Consider the following 9,957-nt stretch of genomic DNA (forward strand, 5'->3'; position numbering starts at 1 on the left):
GTACAAATAACTATAAAACATTCTTTTTTATCATATTATTTGTATTAAAATACCAGAAAGCAAAACTGTTAAAAGGCCCTAATAAATGAAATATATTACACATAATGGAATCAAAACATTTACTACTGCAAACATTTTTAGATTGAGACATTTTTTGTTTTTGTTTTTATTTCCTTTTATTTGCCAACCTGCCAACAGCCCCTTCTACCCCCTTTTTATTTTCTTTTGCGCAGAGCCCCACGTCAAGGAGCTTTCAATTACTTAAGTTAATAGAACCTAATTAAGTTAGTAGAATCTGATGTCTTTTCATATTGCAGGGTACATCCAGAAAACAAACACAGATTTAATTCTGGTGGAGTGCCAGACATCTGCCCCCGGCTTGCCACTCTGCCCCCTTTTAACTCCCTATATGCCCCTCTGCCTCCAGAAATGCCTTATACCCCCTATATGCCACTCTGCCATATAGGGGTTAAAAGGCATTTATAGAGGCAGAGTGGCATATAGGGGGTTAAAAGGCATTTATAGAGGCAGAGTGGCATACCATGGGGCACTCCAGAAAAGCGTTATACCCTCCTATATGCCACTCTGCCCCATGATATGCATTTTAACCTCCTATATGCCACTTTGCCTCCAGAAATGCCTTGTAGCCTCTAAATGCCACTCTGACTCCAGAAATGCCTTATACCCCTATATTCCACTCTGGCATTTAGGGGATTAAAAGGCATATTATGGAACAGAGTGGCATATAGGGGTATAAGGCATTTCTGGAAGTAGAGTGGCATATAAGGGGCATAAGGCATATCAGGGAGGCAGAGTGGCATATGGGGGGCATAAGGCTTTTATATAAAAAAATATTATACAGTTTGTTAAAAAAAAAAAAATTGTTTATTTACCTTCTACTTCTTCCACTTTGGGGCTTTTTCATCCTGGCCTCCGTCCTCTGGTAGCTGCAGGCCGCCGTTTTCTATGTTGACAGGATGTCAGTGACAGGACATCCGGTGCTCCAGCAGTCTGAGTGTGAGGGGGCGGAGCTTTCACCCCTCACGCTCCTCCCATCACTATGCGGCCATCAGATTAATGGAAATTTAATCGAAACGGCCGATGCGTGCTGACACCGCCGGCCGGAGCTATTTTAATTCTTTTTTTTTTTTTTTTTTTAAATTGAATATGCCAGATCGGCATGCCATATAAAGTAAAATAAAAAAAGTATTAAAGTAGCTCCGGGGGGCGTGGCCGACCGTTGGAGAAGATGGCTGCTTGAGACCTAAGCTCCGTCGGTCCCCCGGTAATATTAGCTTTTATTAGCTATCAATCGCAACCATGGTTCGTAATAGACGGCAGTCCTCCGCCCCGTCGGTGCCTGGGGAGGGTGCCGGGTCGTCGGTGGCAACCCTTAGGGAGTACTTTCGTACCCCAGCGGCGCTGGCCTCGCAGGCGCCTGAAGACCACGAGGCAGCGTCGCCCTCGAGCTCCCGCGATTCCGGGGACAGGCGCGAAGATGCAGTGTCCGGAGAGGCCGGTGTACCTACCTGTTCCGCGGATGTTCGCCAGCTTTTCTCCTCTGCTCCGTGGAGGGAGGACTTTAGCACGCTGCTTTCGGAGCTTAAACAGACCGTGACCGACGCGGTGGCGGGCCTTCGGGCAGATCTGGACGGTGTGGACCGTCGCCTCACGCTCCGGGAGACTGAAGCGGTTCAGCAGGCCCAGAGGACATCGGCCCTGGAGCTATCCTCAGCTCATCATGCTTATTATTTGGCCGATTACAGGAGGCGTTTGGAGGACCTCGATAACAGGGGCCGACGGCACAACATAAGGATCCGAGGCCTTCCGGAGGTCACTTCTGACACCCCTGAAGATGTTAGGGGTATTGTGGTCCGCCTGTTCAACAGCCTCTTGGGGAGGCCTCCTGAGACTGTGCTCTCTCTGGATCGGGCTCACAGGGCTTTGAGGCCTAGGGGTCCCCCGTCGGCGCCCCCGAGGGATGTTATCTGCTGCGTGACCGACTACCGGCTGAAGGAGCAGCTTATGAGGCGTGCGAGAGAGGTGGGATCCCGGGCTTTCGAGGGGGCCGGGGTCACCCTCTTCCAGGACCTGTCCGACATCACCCTGCAGAATCGCAGAGTGCTGCGACCCCTTACAGCCGAACTCCGGAGCCGTGGCGTTCAGTATTATTGGGGCTACCCCTTTAGCCTTAACGTGCGCTCAGGAGGTTCTATTTTCTCGCTCCGCTTTCATCGGGAGTTGCCTGCTTTCCTCCGGGATCTCCGCCTGCCTGCTCTTCGGATTCCGGATTGGGACTTGCCCGCCATTCCGGCGGATCGTGCAGCTAGTTTTGGAGGGACTTCACGTCGGCGGGAGCGGTCACCGGGCCGTGTAGCCCGTCGCGGCAGGCTGTCTATGCAGCTTCCGGAGGCGACGGACCCGACGGAATAACTTCAGGAGCTGCGTCCCTGCTGTTTTGCCCGCGGTCAGGCGTCCGTGTTGGTCTTGGGCTTCTGACTTACCTTCTCGGGACCTGTTTGGTGACTCTGGCTGGGTCTTCTTGGGCCCTCATGCCGCACTTGTGGACGCTCTCCTGATCCCGATCCTGGGCACTTCTGTCCTTGTGTGGAGCCTCTTACCGTATCGCCGCGCACGTTTATTTACTTTTTGGGGACTATGTTTGTTTTCTTTTCCTTTTTGTGTACGTTGGGGGGGGGGGGTTGTGAGTGTGTACTTTTATTGTGTACGTTACATTCGCTGCCGGCACGCTCCTATATCTGTTGCTGATCTGGGCCCGGGGCTTCTGCCTCGAGTGTCCATGTGCTGGCTCTAGGTGTGGTTAGTAAGGGTAGGGGAAGGGAATCGGCTCTTTTGGGTGGGGGTTGGGTCGGGGGGGGTTAGGTATTTTTTTTCTTTTGCGCTGATAGTTTGGATCTGCCTCTGACCTCTGTTATGCCATCTCTGTGGGAGTGCAGCGCTCTGCGCTTGCTCACTTCCTTTTTTATCTTTGGGCGACACTTCTGTGTGCATTTCGGCGTGCTCCCGTCCCGGTTGGGGGGTTCGGCTCTTTTGGGTGGGGGTGGGGTCGGGGAGGGGTTTATGTTTTCTTTTTTCCTTTTTGTTGCGCTACTGTAGTGATGCTGCCGCTTGCCCTCTGATCTGCTGTCTATGGGGGAGTGCTGATAGTGGTGACTGCTCGCTTTTTTCTCCTTACGAGCAACACTTCTTTTTCAACGGGGGGGTGGTCCTCTGTTGGTAGGGGGTTCGGCACTTTTGGGGGGGGTCGGGGGGTTTATAGTTTTCGTTTTTATTTTCTTTGCGCTGTGCTGTCGGCGAGGCCATTTGCCCTCTGCTTTGGTGTCTCTGTGGGGGGTGGCGTGCCGCGCTATCTACCTCTTTCTGCCTGGGGTTCCACTTGCTCTCGCTCGTTTCCCCTTGGGGGGCTGTTGCTACGACACGCTACCTTTCAGGCCGGGGACCGATGGGTGGTCTCATGTTTGTTGTTCCTTTTGCGGTTTTTTTGTTTTGTTTGGTTTTGTCCGGCTTCTTTTTCGGCCGTTACTCCGCCTCTGACCGTAGGCGTCGTGCCGTGCTGGTAGTACACTGTGGTCCTTTTATTTTTGGTCCTACTGTGTTTTCTTTTCCAGCTGACGCCCTTGGTACTTTTTTGGTAGGGAGGGTTTTGTTCTCCTCTCTTCTCCCTTTTTCTTGTTTATTTGTCTGTGCGTTTGTGGGTCGGTTTGTACCTGCTTCCTTCCCTTTTCCTCGTCTCCCTTTCCTAGTGTTTCTCTCCTCCCCCCTTGTCTTTTGTGGACACCGTCATGGCTTATCGGCCTGCTGATCTCACTATACTGTCAATCAATGTTAAGGGCCTTAATGTGCCAGAGAAACGGTCGGCTCTATTTCGTGATCTGACGCGTCACCGTGTCTCGGTGGCCTTTGTGCAGGAGACTCATTTTCGGGGCACGTCCCACCCTAGTTTGATGTCCCGGGATTATCCTGTGGCTTTCCTTAGCAATAACGCCCAGTCTAAGTCGAAGGGGGTGGCGATCTTGTTTTCAAGACACTTTCCGCTTACTGATGTTGTGCACCTTGTTGATCCGGACGGTAGATTTATTTTTGTCAAGGGCCGGGTGGCCGGGAAGGCCTATACCTTCGCTAATGTTTACGTCCCTAATGTGAAACAACATGCGTGGCTCTCTAAGACGTTGCGGATACTCCGTTCCTTTCAGGACGGTTTATTGCTTTTTGGGGGCGACCTCAATGTGGCTCTCCACCCCAAACTGGACTCTTCTACGGGGACGTCCCAGACCCCATCTGGGGTTTTGCGGAGGATTCATGCTTTACTTACTGCTGACCAGTTGGTTGACTGTTGGAGGGCCCTCCACCCGACTGACAAAGACTTTAGCTTTTACTCTGTCCCGCATAAACGATACTCCCGCATTGACTGTCTTTTCCTCCCGCACTACCATTTGTCCCTTTTGAAGGAGGCCAGCTATGGTTCCATTACATGGTCGGACCATGCCCCTCTGAAGTTGACGCTTGCATCCCCGTTGACTCGTCCCACTCAGACTTCGTGGCGGTTGAATGAGTCCTTGCTGTCTGATGTGGAGGTGCGGGACTCGACGACCGCGGCTCTTCGCGACTATTTTCTGACCAACGTTACCCCTGATGTGCCCCTTCCTACGGTTTGGGAGGCTCATAAGTGCGTGGCTCGTGGCCGGTTTATCCAGATGGGGGCTGCGAAGAAGAGGGCCTCTGCTCAGAAGCTTAGTGATCTTTCTGTGCAGATAGCAGCTTTGGAGGCAATTCATAAGGATACTTTGCGTGACAGTGACTTTAACCGTTTGCTTGTGCTTCGGGCGGACCTCGCCGATATACTTCATGGTCAATCTCAGAGGCATTCTGATAGGCTTAAGGCCATCTTTTATGAGCATGGGGATAAGCCTGGGAAGTACTTGGCTCGCGCTTTGCGTCGGAAGAGGCAGCTGTCCTACATCCCCAGAATTCGTTCCCCGGGTGGTCGCATGCGTTATCTCCCATCGGCTATAGCCGAGGAATTTGTTACTTTCTATTCCGCCCTGTATAATCATTCCCCCACGCATGATGCCCCTGAGGCGCTTGAGGGCCACAGACTGGCTATTCGCCAGTATTTGTCGCGTTTTTTGCCGCGCCGTTTGTCCCCGACCGACTCTGAGCTGCTGGAGGCTCCGATCTCCAGTGAGGAATTGGCTTATGCGCTCAAGTCCTCTAAACCGGGGAAATGCCCGGGCCCGGATGGTTTGTCTTTAAGTTACTACAAGGTTTTCTTTTCTGTCCTTAGCCCCCAGTTGGTAGCTGTGTTTAACTCCATTCTTGATGGTGCGGGCTTCCACCCCCACACTTTGGCCGCTACGATCTCTGTGATTCCGAAGGAAGGTCGGGATCCGGAGCTTTGTGGGAATTATAGGCCTATTTCCCTTCTCAATGTGGACCTAAAGCTGTTTTCCAAGGTTCTCGCTATGCGTGTTGGGCGCTTTCTCCCTGGGTTGATACATCCAGACCAGTCGGGGTTTGTGCCTGGTAGGGAGTGTAGGGACGGGACCCTGAGGGCGGTCAACTTGATCCATTTAATTAAGCGGTCGGGCGCCAGGGCTGTCTTGCTATCTACGGATGCCGAGAAAGCCTTTGATCGGCTTGATTGGACCTTCATGCTTGAGGTGCTCGGGGCGGTGGGCCTTGGCCCGCATATGCTGCGCTGGGTGTCCGCTCTCTATACTTGCCCGTCAGCTAGGTTGCGTATTAATGGGGCCCTCTCGGACCGGTTCTCTATCTCTAACGGTACTAGGCAGGGTTGCCCGTTGTCCCCTATGCTTTTTGTCCTTTCTCTGGAGCCCTTCTGGAGGCTGTTCGGGTTAATCCGGACGTTACCGGTGTGGTGGGAGGGGGCGTGCACCATAAAACGGTGGCTTTTGCGGATGATATGTTGTTCTCCCTTGTGAACCCACGTGTGTCCTTACCTGTGCTGATGGATGAGTTCAAGAGATACGGCTGTCTTTCTAACTTGAAAATCAACTTGTCCAAATCTGAAATTTTGAACATTTCCCTTCCTGTGGCTGAAGTGGAGGCTCTGGCTTCTTCCTTCCCATTCCGGTGGTGTGTGCGTAAACTGCGGCATTTGGGGGTCTGGTTGGCGGATGATGTATCCCTCTTATATGAATTTAATTTTCCCCCTCTTCTTGAGGCGATCCGGAAAGATCTCCGGTCTTGGGGTTCCCTGTTTGTCTCCTGGGTGGGCAGGGTGAATACTCTTAAAATGAACATCCTCCCCAGGGTGCTGTATTTGCTCCAAGCCTTACCGATAGTTTTGCCGCGTGCCTTCTTTTCCTCCTTGAGGGCGCTGTTCCTCTCCTTTATCTGGGCGGGACGGGCTCCGAGGCTGGCTCTGGCCTTGTTGCAGAAACCTAAAGATGCGGGGGGCTTGGGCCTTCCCTGCATTCGCAGCTACTATTTTGCTTGCCACCTGTTGCGTACCCTGGAGTGGACCTACCGCCCTGCCCATAAGCTGTGGGTGGCTCTGGAAGCAGCCTCCGCCTCTGTGCCGCTACAGGTGCTTCTGTGGCTTGAGCCGGCTGTGGCTCGGAGGCAGGCGGGGGGTCACCCCTTTCTTTTGGCTACGTTGGCGGTTCTGCATTCTGTGTCCCGTAGTTCCGGGCTACTCACCTATCCCTCGCCGCAGACGCCGCTGCGGTTTAACCCTGACTTTCCCCCGGGTATGTCGGGGGGTTCTTTTCTGCTATCGGCTCCGGGAGATGCACCGACGTTGGGGTCCTATATGCAAGGGACGCGACTCCGCTCCCTGTCGACCATTGTTGGGGGTGTTGACCCGACTGCGCTGCAGACTCTGCAATATTTGCAACTCAGGGCTTATGTTGGGTCTATTCCTCAGAAACACAACCTTGTTAGAGACCCCACGCCTTTTGAATCGTTCCATTTGAAAGATGCTCTTCCTCCTCATGGGATTTCCCTGCTGTATCAGTTGCTCTTGAGGGTGGGGGATGGGGTTTTGCCGGCCTATGTGGGGAAGTGGGAATCGGATCTTGGGGTGTCCTTCACAGCGGTACAGTGGGGGACGATTTTCTCTTTAACACATGGTTGCTCTCTTAGCACCAGGTCTCAGGAGCTTTCTTACAAGTTGCTTACGCGCTGGTACCGTACCCCCTCTCGCCTGCATAGCATGTTCCCTGACCATTCGGAGTTGTGTTGGAGGTGTGGACTGTCGGTGGGGTCGATTCTTCATATATGGTGGGAATGCCCCCTTATTGTTCCTTACTGGGAAGCTATCCAGGCAGTCCTCCCGAGTTTCACTGACTCTCCACCTCCTTTTCAGCCTGCCAGTTATCTGCTCCATCATACCACCACGCCTGTTAAGGTGTATAAGAGGTCTGTGCTCCGCCATTTGCTGGATGAGGCTAAAGCCTTGATTCCCTTGCATTGGGCTTCTGTCACCCCGCCCTCGTTTAGGGAATGGATCCTAAGGGTGGAGAGAGTGCGCGCTTTGGAGGAGCTGGTGGCCCGCTCTGATAGACAGGGTGAGCGCCATAGGCAGACCTGGTTCTACTGGTCCCAGTACTTTCTGGATCCCTCCACCCAATCTCGGTTGCCTTAATTGAGCTGGGGCCTTGGGCTTCTGGTGTTGGGGTCTCGTATTCCTGTCGTGATTCTACTGTTTGGGTTGTGCCACTGTGCTTCGCCCTGCTGCGTCAGGGTCTCGTGCTGTACTCCTGAGGTCATGCGCTGTCCATTTTGGTTTGTTTTTGTCTTCCTCCCCTTCCCCATTCGGTTTCTGTTTCCCCTTCTCACTTTGTGTTATAAAATGTTTGAAAACCAATAAAAATTTTGATTTACAAAAAAAAAAAAAAAAGTAGCTCCGGCCGGCGGTGTCAGCACGCATCAGCCGTTTCGATTAAATTTCCATTAATCTGATGGCCGCATAGTGATGGGAGCAACATGAGGGGTGAAAGGTCCGTGCGAGGGGGCGGGGCTTTCACCCCTCACGCTGCTCCCATCAGTAGGCGGCCATCGCACACGGCCGCTGAGTACTGATGCCGCCGGCCGGCGCTGCTTTAATACTTTAATAAAAAAAGAATTGAAGTAGCACTGGCCGTTTAGATTAGATTTCGGGCAGCCGCCCGGCCTACGAATCTGCCCGCCCACCGGGAAATATCCCGGTGGGCCAGTCCGGCCCTGGGTGGTGGGAAAGGAGGACATAAAACTACATAAAACGGCGGTAAAGTGACCTTGATGGTTAAACGCTTAGAATATACAGTGGTTAATTTACTATAGAGTTTGAAGTTAATATGCATTTTCATCTCGCTGACTTCACTATACATTAGGAAGGACCAACACCATAAGTAGTCTGCTCTGTATAGAACATATTACATTCAGTGAGGTTTCCTCAAATGCAGGTGAATGTGCCGGGGGGGTGGGCTATGCAATTATACAGAATTCAGGGACTTAACCTCATCTCTCCTTAAAAACTGTGCTGCTCAAATATAAACCCCAAAGCCACAGCTTCAAAAGATGGTTCTCAAGAAAGCTCTCTGCTAACTGAACCAGTAACACTTTACATCCTGCAAGAGGTGTCTAAGCCCCAAGTCTGGGAGATCATTAGTATGTTATAATACAAGAAGAAATGCCTTCAATATATTGGGATGCATTATGTACGTGCAGTGGGGTTATCTAGAATTTGTCCCTGTGAGTTTAGTAATAGTGGGTAGACATCTGTTGAACATAGATAGGGCTCAAGCCCAGATCTTTTATAAATTGATCACTATGTTTGAGAATATATATAGTTATTAGTGGGTGCATGATGTGGTTAATTTAAGCGCCCACCACTAGGGACACAGGGATAAGGAAGGCCCTGCAAACCCCAGCTCTACCCCCCCTCCAAGAACACTGCAGGTCATGTGCTTCATCAGGCTCAACACGTCATTTCCCAGCGCTCAGACATAGCGTCTGATGAGGACCTTAAGGGAGCAGAAGAGCTGGCACCGGCCTACCCCCTCCTGAGCCAACAGAGGTAGGTTGTGTGTGTAACTATACATAGTATGTTAGTGCGTGTAAATATGCCAGTAGGGTGTATGCTAGTATGTGTGTGTGTGTAATGATTTTAGTAAGTGTATGTTATTGCATGTAAGTATGTTACTGTGGGTGTATACATATGACACTGTGTATTTATTTAATGAGAATGTCTTACTATATGTGTGTAGTGTTTTACTGTGTGTGTAAGAATGTTAGTGTATATGTATGTTACTGTGTGTGTCTGTGTAGGAGGAGCTTGGGGTCCCAACCATACCTCTTGTGGGGGGGGGGGGGGGGGGGGGCATTTTTTGTTACACCACTGAATAGACAGGCACCGATGCAGCAGCTTGCACTGAGAGTGTAAGCTGCATGGGAGACAGCAGGTGAGGGGGAGTGTGCAGAATATATATATATATATATATATATATATATATATATATATACTGTATGAGTGTTAGTGTATGTTGTTGGATAATGCGTGCATGTATGAGTTTATGGTGTTGTATGTATTTGTGTGTTACTGTATTGCATTAGCGTGAGTGTGCATATAATCACATCGTGTTAGAGTGTGTGTGTGTGTATTGGTGTATGGTGTTAGCATGCCTGTGTAAGAGTGCATGGTATTAGCATGTGTTACTGTAAGGTGTTTGTGGGAATTTGATGTTAGCATTTTTGTGCCCGTTTCTGTATGGTGTTAGAGCATGTTAGTGTATGGCGTCAGCATGCATGCGTGTGGGTGGGTGTTGTCAGCTTATTGGAGTGTCAGGGGTGACCCTAGAATTAGTGGTGCCTGGGAAAGGGAGAGGAGAAGCAGGAGAAAGAATGTGTGTGTAGAGACACAGAGCAGAGGCTACACTGTACACACACACAAACAAGTAGTAGTTTACTACTTGCCCAAAACAGCTAGTGTAT

Source organism: Sceloporus occidentalis, unplaced genomic scaffold (assembly GCF_023333645.1).
Source record: "Sceloporus occidentalis isolate IW3139 unplaced genomic scaffold, rSceOcc1.0.p SCAF_93, whole genome shotgun sequence".
In the NCBI taxonomy this organism is placed as follows: domain Eukaryota; kingdom Metazoa; phylum Chordata; class Lepidosauria; order Squamata; family Phrynosomatidae; genus Sceloporus; species Sceloporus occidentalis.